This window comes from Pseudophryne corroboree, chromosome 3 (genome assembly GCF_028390025.1).
Source record: "Pseudophryne corroboree isolate aPseCor3 chromosome 3, aPseCor3.hap2, whole genome shotgun sequence".
Classification (NCBI taxonomy): Eukaryota; Metazoa; Chordata; class Amphibia; order Anura; family Myobatrachidae; genus Pseudophryne; species Pseudophryne corroboree.
This window is the reverse complement of record NC_086446.1, coordinates 310,672,488-310,691,766: the sequence shown is the minus strand read 5'-3', so window position 1 is coordinate 310,691,766 and position 19,279 is coordinate 310,672,488.

Genomic DNA, 19,279 nt, shown 5'->3' with positions numbered 1-19,279 from the left:
AACCCGCGAAATTGGTTCTCCGGTTTAGGAGACTGGGCTCAAGGAGTCATAATGGATGTTGGAAAGTTTCTACTATGTATCTTGGGTGTCGTTATATCGATTGGATTGATATTTAGATGCGGGCAGGCTTTAATGAGGTGCAAACAAAGTACAAAAGTGATGAGCTTGAGGAGTGAGGAAACTGTAATTAACCTGGATTTGATTTATGACCCAATGATAGAAACCAGAATGTGATGAAAATGCGATTATACGGTCCGTTTCTTTCACCTGTTTTTCTGCTTTTCTCCAAGATACAAAGACCCCCTTGGACGAGGAAGTTGACGAGACGCTATACAGACAACAGACAAGCACCAAAGATGAAGTTTTGACCACTTGAGAAATGGACATTTGATGAACTTTGCCATGGATCCCCAGTTTCCCTAGTATTCTTAAACTCACGCTAGCCCAACATTTTTGTAAATCTGATGGCACTGACAAAGCTATTTGCTCATGCCCAAGGAGCAATACAGCGCAAAGAAGACGACTCTCAACAGATACCGAACAAAACTTCAACAACAGATGTACATTTCCCTGACATAGAATATCATTGCATTTCCCATAAGTGTTCTTTATCTTCATCTCTACAACCCTCAGGTAATGACACACATAGTCGATAGGGAATACAGGCACAGATATCAGCAACCACATACCTCCCCCATTCATGTATCATCAACTAAAATGTGCATCCCCATTTTGTTACAACCACAGCCGAAATGAGCTCGGTAGAGTTTGACAGCCCATCCACAGACCCTTGGTACGGGATAAGAAGGAATTCAAATGTATACTTCGCAATACCTCGAAGCTTGATTTACCACACGTACGGCACGATGATACATGACCCTCCAAACATGGACTCATACACACATGCTTCTGCTTTCTCACTAGGTCATACCCTCTTCACACCTACTCCTCTCTCCTCCCCTACCCAACCATGGAAATCAATTAACCCCTGACTTATATTTTTCTCCTTTTGAAATGTTTTGAAGGTGGCAGTTATTATTGACTGCCAAAGGGTGGACTGTCAAAGTCAGAAAAATATCCCCATACACACTGCCATATTTGCACCGCACACTGGTCCGCGCTGCGCATGCGTACGCTCTCCCGTGAAGGCGCATACCCGCAATAGCGTGCACCCGCGGGCGCACGGTATGCGTATTTACGGTAGAGTTTATGTAGTCGTAGCGTGCGACTCATTCGTTACATATTTTCACAATTAATGTAGTTTGTAGATCATGGTCCCTTTGATAGATTCTGAAAGTTTGGTTAATATAGAATGTCCCTGAGCTGAGGAATCCCTCTTTGTATCGTAGGAAGGGTCTAACAGGAGTCATGCAGTAGTGTTTGGTACCCATCGGAAGAGTATTTAAATAGCAATATTCCGGTGTTGGTTTGGAGCGTATTAATCGCTCGTGCGAATAGTTATGGACATAAGAAGTTTATGTCCATTTCTACTATTTACTCATACTCAGGTATGCGGCGGGAAACCTAGTTTCCCACCCACCTGAGCTGTTTGAAATCGTCACAGCCCACCTGTATGAATCAACCTATGACCTTTTGTTATGATGCAGGGCCGAATTCCGACGTCCAATGGACAATGGGATTGTAGGGACTATGAGATTGCATTGTGTGTGGGGCATAAATAGGCAGGCCGACCATATCCAACTTCACTCTCTCATCAACGGTTGTCTTGCTGACAATCGGGAGCTGGATATCGAGGCGCATGCGATCATACCCTTTGTGCGTAAGTCTCTCTCCGTAATCATTGTCTTACTGTGAGCCAATTTCTCTCATCTCTCTCCATTTCTCTCTCTCTATTCTCTTTTCTCTCATATCTCCCCTAGACTAGTATTGTATTGTATTAAATAGTATTGTATTTTGGTTAGGAAGTCTCTGTTATATTGTAGTGTATCATTTGTACTGTTATTCTCTTTTACAAGTATATTAGATATAATACAGTTGATAGGCTTTGGACCCTAAACCAGTATCTGTGTATTTTCTATAGTTTTAAGTGTTCACTTGAGCGTCGGTGACGCTCAAGCAGCTTTGTAGTTAGTTAGGTTACACAAGGTTGCACATACACCCTGTATTCACATTAAGGTATTCTGTGTATTTCATTGATAAAAGATTTAGACATAAAGGTATAGCGTTGTGAGCGTCTGCGCCGCTGGTGATCTCCTCGTGGTCTCGAGCGTACGCTACGCCATAGCGAATCATTACTCTAGACATAACCAATAACGTGCTGTCCTGTGATCACTGGGCCGTGAGCGAACGTGGCGCTTGAGCGTCTCGCCTACGGCTGAGCGATCGTTACGCAACTAGCGTACCCTTACGGTACTTCTTAAGTAAACAGCGTACAGTGTTCTTAGACTTCATAAAGGGTTGTTTATACGATAAAGCAATCCAGCAGGCTTTGTCACATTGAAGGAGGAGCTAAAACAGAGCGATTCCGCTAGGCATGTGGGACTTGTGGATGGAGCCCTTCATTCGCTTAACCAGGATTCACGTGTGGTCAATCTGTTGAAATCAGAGCACTACATTTTGGCCACCGTGCTCGATCCTAGATTTAAAACCTACGTTGTATCTCTCTATCCGGCAGACACAAGTCTGCAGGGGTTCAAAGAACTGCTGGTGAGAAAATTGTCAAGTCAAGCGGAACGCGACCTGTCAACATCTCCTCCTTCACATTCTCCCGCAACTGGGGGTGCGAGGAAAAGGCTACGAATTCCGAGCCCACCCGCTGGCGGTGATGCAGGGCAGTCTGGAGCGACTGCTGATGCTGACATCTGGTCCAGACTGAAGGACCTGTCAACGATTACTGACATGTTGTCTACTGTCACTGCATATGATTCTCTCACCATTGAAAGAATGGTGGAGGATTATATGAGTGACCGCATCCAAGTAGGCACGTCAGACAGTCTGTACGTATACTGGCAGGAAAAAGAGGCAATTTGGAGGCCCTTGCACAAACTGGCTTTATTCTACCTAAGTTGCCCTCCCTCCAGTGTGTACTCCGAAAGAGTGTTTAGTGCCGCCGCTCACCTTGTCAGCAATCGGCGTACGAGATTACTTCCAGAAAATGTGGAGAAGATGATGTTCATTAAAATGAATTATAATCAATTCCTCCATGGAGACATTCACCAGCAGCAATTGCCTCCAGAAAGTACACGGGGATCTGAGATGGTGGATTCCAGTGGGGACGAATTAATAATCTGTGAGGAGGGGGATGTACACAGTGAAAGGGGTGATGAATCGGACGATGATGATGAGGTGGACATCTTGCCTCCGTAGAGCCAGTTTGTGCAAGGAGAGATTGATTGCTTCTTTTTTGGTGGGGGCCCAAATCAACCAGTCATTTCAGTCACAGTCGTGTGGCAGACCCTGTCACTGAAATGATGGGTTCGTTAAAGTGTGCATGTCCTGTTTATACAACATAAGGGTGGGTGGGAGGGCCCAAGGACAATTCCATCTTGCACCTCTTTTTTCTTTCATTTTTATTTGCGTCATGTGCTGTTTGGGGAGTATTTTTTGGAAGGGCCATCCTGCGTGACACTGCAGTGCCACTCCTAGATGGGCCAGGTGTTTGTGTCGGCCACTAGGGTCGCTTAGCTTACTCACACAGCTACCTCATTGCGCCTCTTTTTTTCTTTGCGTCATGTGCTGTTTGGGGAGGGAAGTATTTTTTGGAAGGGCCATCCTGCGTGACACTGCAGTGCCACTCCTAGATGGGCCAGGTGTTTGTGTCGGCCACTAGGGTCGCTTAGCTTACTCACACAGCTACCTCATTGCGCCTCTTTTTTTCTTTGCGTCATGTGCTGTTTGGGAAGGGGAGTATTTTTTGGAAGGGCCATCCTGCGTGACACTGCAGTGCCACTCCTAGATGGGCCAGGTGTTTGTGTCGGCCACTAGGGTCGCTTAGCTTAGTCACACAGCTACCTCATTGCGCCTCTTTTTTTCTTTGCGTCATGTGCTGTTTGGGGAGTATTTTTTGGAAGGGCCATCCTGCCTGACACTGCAGTGCCACTCCTAGATGGGCCAGATGTTTGTGTCGGCCACTAGGGTCGCTTAGCTTACTCACACAGCTACCTCATTGCGCCTCTTTTTTTCTTTGCGTCATGTGCTGTTTGGGGAGGGGAGTATTTTTTGGAAGGGCCATCCTGCGTGACACTGCAGTGCCACTCCTAGATGGGCCAGGTGTTTGTGTCGGCCACTAGGGTCGCTTAGCTTACTCACACAGCTACCTCATTGCGCCTCTTTTTTTCTTTGCGTCATGTGCTGTTTGGGGAGGGGAGTATTTTTTAGAAGGGCCATCCTGCGTGACACTGCAGTGCCACTCCTAGATGGGCCAGGTGTTTGTGTCGGCCACTTGGGTCGCTTAGCTTAGCCATCCAGCGACCTCGGTGCAAATTTTAGGACTAAAAATAATATTGTGAGGTGTGAGGTGTTCAGAATAGACTGAAAATGAGTGTAAATTATGGTTATTGAGGTTAATAATACTATGGGATCAAAATGACCCCCAAATTCAATGATTTAAGCTGTTTTTTAGGGTTTTTTTGAAAAAAACACCCGAATTCAAAACACACCCGAATCCGACAAAAAAAATTCGGTGAGGTTTTGCCAAAACGCGTTCGAACCCAAAACACGGCGGCGGAACCGAACCCAAAACCAAAACACAAAACCCGAAAAATGTCCGGTGCACATCACTACTATTTATACATACTATTCCCTCTATTGATAACTGTGCCCAGCCCAAATAACTCAGGTTATTAATTGGCCTGAGTTTATTAGTGAATTTCAGTGGATATACTGCCGTTATATGCAGCAAGTGTGACATGTGATTATATTACACTCTCAATGCTAGGCACATTAGATATTGTTCTAGAATCATTAATAATCCATGTTAGGGAATAGAGATTATCCCATTTATAGGCACGAATGAAGGTGCCAATCCTTGCTTGCATACTTAACATCACTATACAGGCTAAATTTAACCCCATCCAGACATAATCATTTTCTGAAAAGGTGGGGCAGTGGTAGCAATTGCTGTGAATGCAGTATTTATGAAATATAGTGATACATTTGGAATAAAGATATTTTTCAACAAAGTTGGTTCTTATATATTTCATGAATACAGTGATATATGTTTAATAAATTATCATTCATTGATTAACATGCTCCAGGTGATTTCACGTTGCTGTTGATACAGCTGTGTAGATACTGGGAGTGAATACCCAGGCGAAATTGGACAGTAAATTCAGGACACACAAGTTTGCATAACCATCATTTTGTTTATTTCTAACTCCATATATTAAATGTTTCTCTTGACACATGTAGGCTGTGGATGGTAGAGTATTTGACTCATACAAAGAATTTATAACAATACCTATACTATAGAGGACACTGGGAGCTGGAAGTTTTCAGCAGCCACTAATTGTGGTTTTACCAAGTAGTACAGAATTGATCTACTTATATGTACATATAACAGATCTATTCGTCAATGGATTAGTATCTCAATTAATTCTCATTGGTAGTCTTTGCATTCATCGGAGTGGATACATTTTAAATCTTATCACTTTTCTATCTTAGAGCACTCGATCTTTCTAAATTCTATCTGTAATTTTAACCATATATTTTGCTATGCTGACCGACTTACGGCCTTTAATGTGATAATAAAAGTTATATTTTAATTTATTTTCTGTGCACCTTACAAGTACAACCCCATTCTCTTTTCTCTATATTATGTGTTGCTAATTGGTTGTCTTAGGTAGCACCCCCAAGATTTATGTACATTAAACTCTAAGTCATATTGGGGTCAATGTGAGTGATTCATTTCACTTTATCATTCTACAATAGAAATGTGAGAGTGCAGATTTCCTCCCAATTCTTGTTGTTGAGTACACATCTTACAGCCTGGTGGGTGGTTTGCAATTTTATACAGCATAATAGGGAAACACAGTCACTGGGGTACAATACAGTACATATGGAGAGGGGGGGTCAGTTAAATAACTTACAGATGGGGGGATGGAACACAATAAGGAGCATGCAAATATATATATATAGATATATATATATATATATATATATATATAGAATTTCTATGAGATCCGGCACTCACTAATAAAAGAATTTCTGTCCCCGTTGCCTTCCGGAAAATGCAGCAAAGCTGCCAAGTATATGCAGAATTTCGGCGGCACTCAGAAAAATAAATCACACAGACGCAGCCACTTAGAGCAAGCCAACGTTTCAATGCTGTCGCATTTTCGTCAGGGCATTAACAAAATGTAAAAACACTCACCATTATATGTGCTCCCCTCACCATCAAAGTCCGCGCCGCCGGCTCCACTTCCGGTAGGCTGACGCTTTCCAATGACGTCACCCAGTGCGCCCATCACCATGGAGACAGTTGATACACTGATAAAATACGATACAATATACAGCATAGTCATGCAATCCAGCGTAGTTTTTCTACTTTACAAAATGCATATACATTACTTATTAAATGTACAGAGACACTATAGAACCAACTCAAAAAGTTTAAAGAAAACTACTGAAGCCTGATTGTTCATTTAACCCCCGAGGATTTAGAGCGTCCAATAGAAATATCCACCTAGCTTCACGTTGTAACAACATCTTTGATCTATTACCTCCCCTCGTTAATGGGGGTATATGGTCTATAATTTTGTGTTTAAGGGAGGTCGGTGAGTGGCCAGCTGTGGCGAAATGTCTCGCCACTGGTTGTTCACTATTCCCAGACAAGACTGCTTCCCGAATAGCATACCTATGCTGACCCATGCGCACTTTAAATGCACATTCTGTTTTTCCTATATAGTATTTGCCACAGGGGCAAATCAGGACATATATAACAAATTTTGACATGCACGATAGTCTGTGCCTAATTTTAAAGATTTTTCCTGTGTAAGGATTTTTTATGGTGTCCCCGGTCAACATGTATCCAGATGTGACACAACCTGTGCACTTAAAGCACCCATTTTTAGGTGCTCCAAAAAAGGTGACAGTTGGTTTTTTATCAAAATTTGTAATGTCACTATGTACAATATAATCACGTAGGTTCTTGCCTCTCGAATAGCTACACATGATTTGTTTACTATGTATGCTAGGCAGATCTTTGTCCGTCGTTACTATTGGCCAATTCGATCGAATTGCCTTCCTGATTTTATTACTAGCGACATTATAACGATTAGGCCATATAATCTTATTAGCCGTAGACTTCTTAGATTTAGATTTAAGTGTTTCTGATCTAGGGATTGACATAACTTTTTGTTTTAAGTTTAACAGTGCCTGTTTTTTGTACCCCCTTGCCACAAATTTATTGATCATAAGATCTAGTTGGGGAGATACATCATTCTCATCACTGCAGATACGTCTCACACGTAAAAACTGTGAGAAGGGAAAACCTTTTTGTATATTTACCGGGTGATGACTAGTGGCACTTAATAATGTATTACGATCTGTACACAACATGAGTAATAGCCCGGTGAAACTTACCTATAAAACGGACAAAGTTTCAATTGAATTTTTGGACGTAAGAATCATTAAAACCGATACTGGGTTAAAAACATCCTTATTTGTTAAGCCTACAGATCGTAATACATTATTAAGTGCCACTAGTCATCACCCGGTAAATATACAAAAGACGTATCTGCAGTGATGAGAATGATGTATCTCCCCACAGGAAAAATCTTTAAAATTAGGCACAGACTATCGTGCATGTCAAAATTTGTTATATATGTCCTGATTTGCCCCTGTGGCAAATACTATATAGGAAAAACAGAATGTGCATTTAAAGTGCGCATGGGTCAGCATAGGTATGCTATTCGGGAAGCAGTCTTGTCTGGGAATAGTGAACAACCAGTGGCGAGACATTTCGCCACAGCTGGCCACTCACCGACCTCCCTTAAACACAAAATTATAGACCATATACCCCCATTAACGAGGGGAGGTAATAGATCAAAGATGTTGTTACAACGTGAAGCTAGGTGGATATTTCTATTGGACGCTCTAAATCCTCGGGGGTTAAATGAACAATCAGGCTTCAGTAGTTTTCTTTAAACTTTTTGAGTTGGTTCTATAGTGTCTTTGTACATTTAATAAGTAATATATATGCATTTTGTAAAGTAGAAAAACTACGCTGGATTGCATGACTATGCTGTATATTGTATCGTATTTTATCAGTGTATCAACTGTCTCCATGGTGATGGGCGCACTGGGTGACGTCATTGGAAAGCGTCAGCCTACCGGAAGTGGAGCCGGCGGCGCGGACTTTGATGGTGAGGGGAGCACATATAATGGTGAGTGTTTTTACATTTTGTTAATGCCCTGACGAAAATGCGACAGCATTGAAACGTTGGCTTGCTCTAAGTGGCTGCGTCTGTGTGATTTATTTTCCTGAGTGCCGCCGAAATTCTGCATATATATATATATATATGTATATAATACTGTATGTATGGATACACATACAATTAAATATCCAAAAAGACCCCATATACAGATGCAGTGTATACTAGATAGATAGACAGACAGACAGACAGACAGACAGACAGACAGCTAGATAGATAGATAGATAGATAGATAGATAGATAGATAGATAGATAGATAGATAGATAGATAGATAGATAGATAGATAGATAGATAAATTATCCCAGCACCCAGCAATAAAAATTAAATTGGCCTCAGTGTCCTATACAATTGCCCACATGCCAGCTAGCATGTATACATAGGTAGAAAGAATGGTCATCACTCAAGGATTTGAAAGTAAAAGTACTGTATATTGTGAACAAAGTCACGAAAATATACTTTTTCACTTAAAAGTCTATGAGTGTTGTTTCTTCTTTCTGTATATGTATAATAAATGCAATATACCCAAGTCCACCTAGTGGACACCTGCATCTCCCCTCCGAAAGGTGGGGCTGTTTGTAGGTTAGGGGGCGCTGGGCTGGAGATTTGCCTAGGGTGCAAAGAGACCTTGCACCGGCCCTGCATACGGTTAGGGATTCAAGTTAAGAACATGGGGCCCCCTGAGGTAAGCAGGGCCGGTGCAAGGTTTCTTGGCACCCTAGGCAAAATGTCTGCCTACTGCCCCACAACATCATCAGTTACTCACTTTCCCAGTCACTAAGGTGAAAGTTCATAGGTGGCATCTTATACATTTCCCAGCCATCTGACTGCATTATCTCTCAAAGATTATCATTAATTATACGATAGCTACACTCAGTGGCACCCCCTTCCCAGATCCTGGCACCCTACCCAGCTGCTTATCTTTCTATTTCATTCGTCTCTCATACATACATACATATCCATACACTGCCTCTCTCATATATACATTCATGCTCTCTCATTCCTTCACATCTCTCTACTTTTTCTCTCTCTTTCACGTTCTCGCTCTCTTTTACATATATATTATCTCCCTTTATTTCTGACACACACACACACACACACACACACACACACACACACACACACACACACACATCTCTCTTTCTATTTTATTCTGTCTCTTATACATACATACATAGCCTCTCTCATACATACATATTCACTGACTCTCTCATACATACACTGCCTCTCACATACATACATACATACATACATACATACACTGCCTCTCTCATACATACATACATACATACATACATACACTGACTCTCTCATACATACATACATACATACATACATACATACACTGCCTCTCTCATACATACATACATACATACATACATAGCCTCTCTCATACATACATACATACATACATACAACCACTGCCTCTCTCATACATACATACACACACTGCCTCTCTAATACATACACTGCCTCTCATACATACATACATACATACATACATTGCCTCTCTCATACATACATACATACATACACTGCCTCTCTCATACGTACGTACGTACATACATACATACACTGCCTCTCTCATACATACATACATACATACATACATACATACATACATACACTGCCTCTCTAATACATACACTGCCTCTCATACATACATACATACACTGCCTCGCTCATACATACATACATACACTGCCTCTCTCATACATACATACATACATACACTGCCTCTCTCATACATACATACATACATACATACATACATACACTGCCTCTCTCATACATACATACATACACACACACACACACACACACTGCCTCTCTCATACATACACACATACATACACTGCCTCTCTAATACATACACTGCCTCTCATACATACATACATACACTGCCTCTCTCATACATACATACATACATACACTGCCTCCCTCATACATATATACATACACTGCCTCTCTCATACATACACACATACATACACTGCCTCTCTAATACATACAATGCCTCTCATACATACATACACTGCCTCTCTCATACATACATACACTGCCTCCCTCATACATATATACATACACTGCCTCTCTCATACATACATACATACACTGACTCTCTAATACATACACTGCCTCTCATATATACATACATACATACACTGCCTCTCACATACATACTTACATACATACATACATACATACATACACTGCCTCCCTCATACATATATACATACACTGCCTCTCTCATACATACACACATACATACACTGCCTCTCTAATACATACATACATACATACATACATACATACATACATACACTGCCTCCATACATAGACACAGGATTGATATCGGGTGACCGGAGGTTGGGAGACCACCGGTCATCATACTGAAGCCGGGATCCAGTCTGTCACATGTCCGCCGGGGGGGGGGGGGGGGGGGGGGGGCATCCATACACTGCCTCCATCCATACATATATAAACATGCACTGCCTCTATACATTCATACACAGCCTCCATACATACATACATATATACATCCAAACACTGCCTCCATACATACAAACACATATATACATCCATACTGCCTCCATACATATATACAGTACATCCATACACTGCCTCCATACATATATACAGTACATCCATACACTGCCTCCATACATACACACATATATACATCCATACACTGCCTCCATACATATACACACACATATATATATATACATATCCATACACTGCCTCCATACATATATACAATACATCCATACACTGCCTCCATACACATATACATTCATACATACACACAAATATACAGCCATACACTACCTTCATACATACATACATCCATACACTATCTCCATACATACACACATATATACAATACAGCGATACACTGCCTCCATACGTACATACATATATACATTCATACACACACTGCCTATGTACGTACGTACGTACGTACGTACGTACGTACGTACGTATATACATCCATACACTGCCTCCATACATACGCACGTATATACAGCCATATACTACCTACATACATATATATATATACAGTACATCCATACACTGCCTCCGTACGTACGTACACACATATATACAATACATCGGTACACTGCCTCCATACGTACATATATACATTCATACACTGCCTCCGTACGTACACAGCCTCCGTACATACATCCATCCACTGCCTCCATATGTACATATATACATACATACACTGCCTTCATACATACATACATACATCTATCCACTGCCTCCATACATACATACATATATACACTGTCTCCATACATCTATATATGCATATGTCTCCATAGATACTGTACATAAATCCAACCCCCCTCCCCCTTTCAGTGCACACTTTACCCACTACCACTTCCCCAGGGTGTGACTCTAGGCAGCCACTACTCCGGGTGCCCCACGATCACACCAAAGGGGCGGAATCTTACCGCTGGCCAGGATGCTGTGGAGGGGTTACTGCTCCCGCTGCTGCCACCATCTTCCAGCTCACGATGCCGCCCAGGTTATCGCTTCTGCTAGCGCCTAGCGGGGAGATACTGCCGCTGTTGCTGCCGGCGGTTCCATAGTGCACAGCAGCTGGTGAGGGCCGGGCGGCTGCTGCTGGCGGGGAGGTACTGTTCCTGGTGCTGCCGCCGGCTCAGAGTGCATGGTGCGCTGCAGATAGCGCGAGGTGGGCGGCTGCTTCTGTAGGGGGCGGGCGCCTGATGCCGCACTTGTCTTCAATCCCCTCCACCCCTCCGGAACACACCGAACTGTATTTTAAAAACGAACAAACGGTGCTGTGGGTTGCGGGGGAAAGTGGAGGCCGCTCACTCCTAGTTGTGCCTCTAAGTGCCGCCCTCCAGCGGCCGGCGCTCTAGGCAGCTGCCTAGTGGTAGCGCCGGCCCTGGAGGTAAGTATAACTTATCTGGTTCAGAACACCAGTAAATTGGTTTAGAATACAAAGTAAACTAATGTAACACTTTTTCTACTTCTTACTAATGTAACACTTATGTAACATGTGCTCCATGAGCGACATCGCTTAGTGTGTGTCCCCTTTGGCCCGAGCTGTCCGACGTGGCCATACACACTGTGCGATATTGCACAGTGACGTCATGCCGATGCCGTGCCATGCTTGCAGCTTTGCACGATGAGTCCAAATTGAGCTGCAATGTACGGCTGAGACCGAGGGTCGTTAACGACCCACGGGGCCGCGCATCGGCCATCATCATCAGTATAGACACAAGGGGCGAGATAGTATGCTATATTGCTCTGAAGCAGTTTAGTTATGCATTTACCCATTGTGGTCAGGTGTACTATATCTTTATATTTAGTAAGGTGTAGTCATGGTGTAAAGGACAGAGTATGATTACTGATTAGTAAAAGAAAACAAATACTGAGCAACATCCCCAAACAGGTAATTTCAACTTTAAACTTGTCATTTATTTTGTACGCTCTGGACATGGCTACTAATAACAAATGCACAGACAAAATTCTTAAAGCTATGTGTGCAAATGCTAGGAGCTTAGGAGACAAAATTCCAGAGCTAATTGCGATAATGACAAGGGATAACCTGGATTTTGTGGTAATTACAGAGTCTTGGTGCAATGAGAATCATGACTGGGACTTAGCTATACCAGGATACAATTTATTTAGGAAAGATAGAATAGAAAGAATAGGAGGAGGGGTAGCAATGTATGTGAAAAAAAGCATAAATGCTACTTTAATACAAAATATTGAAGCCAAAACTGAGGCCCTTTGGGTCACCATAGAAACTGGGAAGAAGGACATTATTCGCATTGGGGTGATCTATAGACCACCAGGCCAGGGGCAGGATTTGGACAGGAACCTATTGTTGGACATCTCTAAAATGGCTTTTAAGGGAGAAGTCATAATCATGGGAGACTTTAATTTACCTGATGTAAATTGGGAGGGGTCTTTTGCAAGTTCAGCTACAAGTGGCAAATTTCTACATTCCTTACAGGGAGCATCTCTCAAGCAATTGGTGAGGGAGCCCACTCGCAAAGACTCAATATTAGATCTAATTCTTACAAATGGTGATAGGATATCTGATATATATGTGGGTGAGCACCTGGGATCCAGTGATCATCAAGCAGTATGGTTTAGTATAAAGACAGGATCCAACTCCTGTCACACAAAAACAAAGGTGTTGGATTTTAGAAATGCTGACTTTGCAAAAATGGGGAGATGTTTAAGTCATTCATTGGCAGACTGGAGGAACTTGGAAGGAGTGCAGGAGAGGTGGAAAAAACTGAAAAGTGCAATACTAAGTGCAACAGACCTTTGTATCAAAATGGTTAGGAAAAGCACCAGGAAAAGGAAGCCAGTGTGGTTCACAAAAGAAGTATCAACTAGTGTGAAAGCAAAAAAGATGGCTTTAGGAAATACAAACAGACTCAAAATAATAACGACAAAGAGGTGTATCTGGACAGACGGAAGGATGCTAAGAAAGTGATCAGACGTGCAAAGGCAGAAGCTGAGGAGAAAATGGCCCAGTCAGTAGATAAAGGGGGCAAAACTTTTTTTAAGTATATTAGTGAAAGGAGAAAATCAAATGGAGGAATAATAAGACTTAAGACAGAGAGTGGGCATTTGGTGGAGGGAGACAAGGCAATAGCAGATCACCTAAATAATTATTTTTGCTCAGTATTTACTACAGAAGAAGGGATGGGGCCACAGTTAAGTTGCAAGGACATTCATAAAAATAAGGTAGATGAAAATACATTTACAGAGGAGAAGGTCCTAACAGAACTTTCAAAACTAAAAGTGGATAAATCAATGGGACCAGATGGGATACACCCAAGGATACTCAAAGAGCTAAAAGATGTGCTGGTTACACCTTTAACAGAATTATTTAACCAGTCACTAAATACAGGTGTTATTCCAGAGGACTGGAAAAGAGCAAATGTAGTTCCACTGCACAAAAGTGGAATCAAGGAAGAAGCAAGTAACTACAGACCAGTAAGCCTTACATCAGTAGTAGGGAAAGTAATGGAAAAACTATTAAAAGAAAGAGTAGTGGAATATCTTAAATCAAACAACTTACAGGATCCAAAACAACATGGATTTACTGGTGGGAGATCATTCCAAACAAATCTTATTGACTTTTTTGACTCTGTGATGAAAATAATAGATCAAGGGGGAGCTGTAGATGTAGCATATCTAGACTTTAGTAAGGCATTTGACACTGTCCCACATCGCAGACTGCTAAATAAACTTGAAAGCCTGGGGGTGGATTATAAATCAGTTAAATGGATAAGAACCTGGTTGCAGGATAGGAAACAGACAGTCGTAGTTAATGGAGTGCAATCTATGGAGGGAAATGTTACCAGTGGAGTACCCCAGGGATCTGTACTTGGTCCAGTTCTCTTTAATATCTTTGTTGGTGACATTGCAGATGGTATTGAAGGGAAGATATGCCTTTTTGCAGATGATACAAAGATATGCAACAGGGTAGACACACCGAGAGGGGTCAAACAAATGATTAATGACCTAGGTAGGCTTGAGAAATGGTCAAGAACGTGGCAACTACAGTTTAATGCTAAAAAATGCAAAATCATGCACTTGGGTCTCAAAAACCCAAAGGCTAAGTATAGTATCAAGGGTACTATAATGGAAACTACTGAGGAGGAAAGAGATTTAGGAGTCACTATTTCAAGTGACTTGAAGGCAGGAAAGCAATGCAACAAAGCAATGAGAAAGGCAAGTCAGATGCTTGGTTGCATAGGGAGAGGAATCAGTAGCAGGAAAAAAGAAGTGATAATGCCACTGTATAGGTCATTGGTGCGGCCCCATCTGGAATACTGTGTCCAGTTCTGGAGACCCTATTTCCAGAAGGATATAAATACATTAGAGCGTGTACAAAGAAGGGCAACTAAAATGGTGCATGGCCTACATCACAAAACTTACCCGGAAAGGCTAAAAGATCTTAACATGTATAGTTTGGAGGAGAGAAGGGAAAGGGGGGACATGAAAGAAACTTTCAAATATATCAAGGGTCTTAACAAAGTTCAGGAGGGAAACATTCTTCAAAGGAAAAGAAGCATTAGAACTTGAGGGCATACATTGAGACTGGAGGGGGGGAGGTTCAGGGGAAATTTAAGGAAAAATTACTTCACAGAAAGGGTAGTGGATAAGTGGAATAGCCTCCCATCAGAGGTGGTAGAGGCTAAGACTGTAGGGCAATTTAAACATGCTTGGGACAGGCATATGAATATCCTTACAAAGAATTAAGGTTAAAAAAGGGTTGAGATTGCCTAAAGGATAAAATAAAAAAGGGGCAGACTAGATGGGCCAAGTGGTTCTTATCTGCCGTCAAATTCTATGTTTCTATGCTAACCTCAGGGGCCCCATGTTCTGAACTTAAACCACGTTTAGCTTTAGATACAAATTAATTTGTATTATGTATTTGTGATTACTAAAATTTAGTGGCCCTGTCATGGACAAAAATTGTATGCGCAATCAGGGGTGTATCTTCCTATTGGCCAGGATGGCACTCGCCAGGGGCGCCGGTCAAGAGGGGGGCGCCGCCCGGCAGTGCCAACTGCGCCAAGGGGTAGAATGACATAGTACTCACTGAGTACATACCTTAGCAGTGATTATCCACTGCCGGACTCTCAGAAGCGTATTGCACTCTGACACTCTCTGTGACTACAGTCACAATGATGGTGAATATAGCTGCACCTCCTCTTCCTCATCCATTCCCCTTCTCATTGGTCCCACGCGATCTGTCACCAGCCACTAAAATCAGCACCAGTCAGCAGTGCAGCATGAGCATACCTGTACATTTTCTGCGGTACCGTAGCTGCACTGCATGGTCTATCCTGGCAGTCTGGATCACAGCTTACAAAGAGCTCTGTATGGAGAGGTATCTAGACCAGTCACTGCCTGTTCAGCTGTGTTGAGACTACAAGTCCCAGCACACCTTGTCAACTGGATTTGCTGGGACATGTAGTGCCATCACACCTAGAGAGGGGTTTTTAACTGTATGTATGTGTGCATATATCCACTCGGTGTCCCTGTCCGCACCCTCCTTGTAATTCCCCCTCAGTGTCCCTGCCTGCACCATCCCTGTTACTGCCCCCTCAGTGACCCTGGCCATACACTCCTGTAATTCCCTCTCAGTATCTCTACCTGCACCCTAACCGTAATTCCCCCTCAGTGTCCCTGCCTGCACACTCCTCGTAATTCCCCCTCAGTCTCCCTGCCTGCACCCTCCCCGTAATTCCATCTCAGTGTCCCTGCCCGCTCTCTCCTCGTAATTCCTACTCAGTGTCCCTGTCTGCACCCTCCCTGTAATTCTCCCTCAGTGTTTCTGACCTCAGCATCCCTGTGACTCCCCCCTCAGTGTCCCTGCCCGCACACTCCTGTAATTCCCCCTCTGTCTCCCTGCCCGCACCCTCATCATAATTCCTCCTCAGTGTCCCTGCCTGCACCCCTCCCTGTAATTCTCCCTCAGTGTTCCTAACCTCAGCCTCCCTGTGATTCCCCCCTCAGTGTCCCTGCCCGCACACTCCTGTAATTCCCTCTCAGTGTCCCTTCTCGCACCCTCCCTGTAATTGTCCCTCAGTGTCCTTGACCTCAACCTCCCTGTAGGCCCTGCCTCTCATTTTTCCTACCCGAACCCTCCCTGTAATTCCCCCTTAGTGTCCCTGACCTCAGCCTCCCTGTGACCCCCCCCCCCAGTGTCCCTGCCCACAACCTCCTGTAATTCCACTTCTGTGTCCCTGCCCGTACCCTCCCCGTAATTCCCCCTCAGTGTCCCTGCCCACACACTCCTGTAATTCCCCCTCAGTGCCCCTGCCCACCCACTCCTGTAATTCCCCCTCAGTGTCCCTGTCCACACCCTCCCTGTGATTGCCCCTAAGTGTCCCTGATCTCAGCCTCCCTCTAAGCCCTCCACCTCATTGTCCCTACCTGCACCCTCCCTGTAATTCTCTCTCAGTGTCCCTGACCTCAGCCTATTTGTAACTCTAGAGCCGGCCCTAACCAATATGATGCCCTAGGCAAGATTTTGGCTGGTGCCCCCTAGCACCACTGCTGGTTCTGCCTCTGACCTTGCACATTTTTCCCAGCACCATTACCCCTCACCCATAGCAGTCCTTGTACCCCCTATATTTTAAATAGGAACAGTTCGCACATTTGACGCACAGCACAAAAAGGGGCATCTTCTTGCTGGGAATGGACATGGCCACACAATAGTAACCCCAATTCCAATTACGCCACACAGTACTGCAACTTTATTCACATTTTATCTTGCGATAGTGTCCATAATTCATATTACATCCCACAGTAGTATCACTTTACCTTATAAACGTTACTCCTCACAGTAGAGCCCCTTATTCACATTACATCACACTGAATTGCTCCTTATTCACATTACACCACACCTTATTGCTCTTTATTCACATTAGACGACACAGTAGTGCCCTTTCTATTTGCAACACCACATAGTAGAGCACCTTATACACATAATGCCACACATTAGTAATGCATTTATACACAATTCCACACAGTAATGCCCCTTACACATATGAGACACATTAATGTCCTTATAAACATAATGCACCTTACACATTATGACAACCTTTATTAATGCCCTTTTACACATAATGTCCCTTACACACATGCCGCACATTATTAATGCCCTTATACACATAATGACACACATAGTGCCCCCTACACATTTGCTGCACATTATTAGTGCCCCTATACACATAATGACACACATACATTAGTACCCTGTTACACATATGCCGCACATTATTAATGCCCTTATACACATAATGACACACATAGTGGCCCTTTACACATATGTTGCACATTATTAATGCATTTTCACATGACACACATAATGCTCCTTACACATATTCTGAACACTACTGCACAACCAACCCACTCACATGCACACAGCACTCACACTTCCACTAACACTGTGACCTCTGCCTCTGCTTGGATACAGATGTGTCCTCACAAATCTTGCATCAATGCTAACGTCGGGCACTTTGTTTATGAAAATGCATCTTATTTGCATTACTATGTGGCTAGGATGCACAAGCAGCTTCTGTTGATTAAACTGATATGCAGCATGCCAATATACTGTGTGAGACTGTGGCTGTATCTGCATATGAAATGCTACATACAGAATATAGGCATGTTGCATATCATTTTAATCAGCAGAAGCTGATGATGTCCCTAGGCATATCAAATGCCCTAGGCAATTGCCTAGTTTGCCTATGCCTATGGCCGGCTCTGCAGTAACTCCCCCCTCTGGGTCCCTGGGTGGGGGAGGTGGGGGGGTGCCAGTTCCTTACTTTGCCAGGGGCGCTCAGACCCCTAGATACACCCCTGTGCGCAATATTACAGAAGAGGGAGGTCAACATTACACTATTTACTTAATTATATGTTACTAGCCCATCAAAATCATGGAACAATAGTAATGTCAGCGCAGGCGGCTGTGCGTAGCCAAATGTATTAACAATTGAATTGCTCCATAGTGTGCCATCTAGTGGCTGTCGGTGCGCAAAACACTTGCATTCCTCCCATAGAGGCGAGGAGCAGCATTAAACTTTATTATATAGGATTATATTATAAAGCAACATTACATAACAGAATCCTCTTTTTGCTTAAACTATGCTCTTACATACAGGTGTGCTAACACTTCCATATAGCACAGTATGTGTCTCTCTTATGAACGCTACTTCTCATTAATGTTTTACAATTGTAAGTGAAAAGAAAACTATTAAAGCTTGGCAAGAGCTGAGGAATCCTGGGCGGTATAGACGAGCTGAACGTAGTAAGCAGAGACTGGAGCACGGAGCAGGGTATAAGGGACTCTCGTCTGCTACATCCC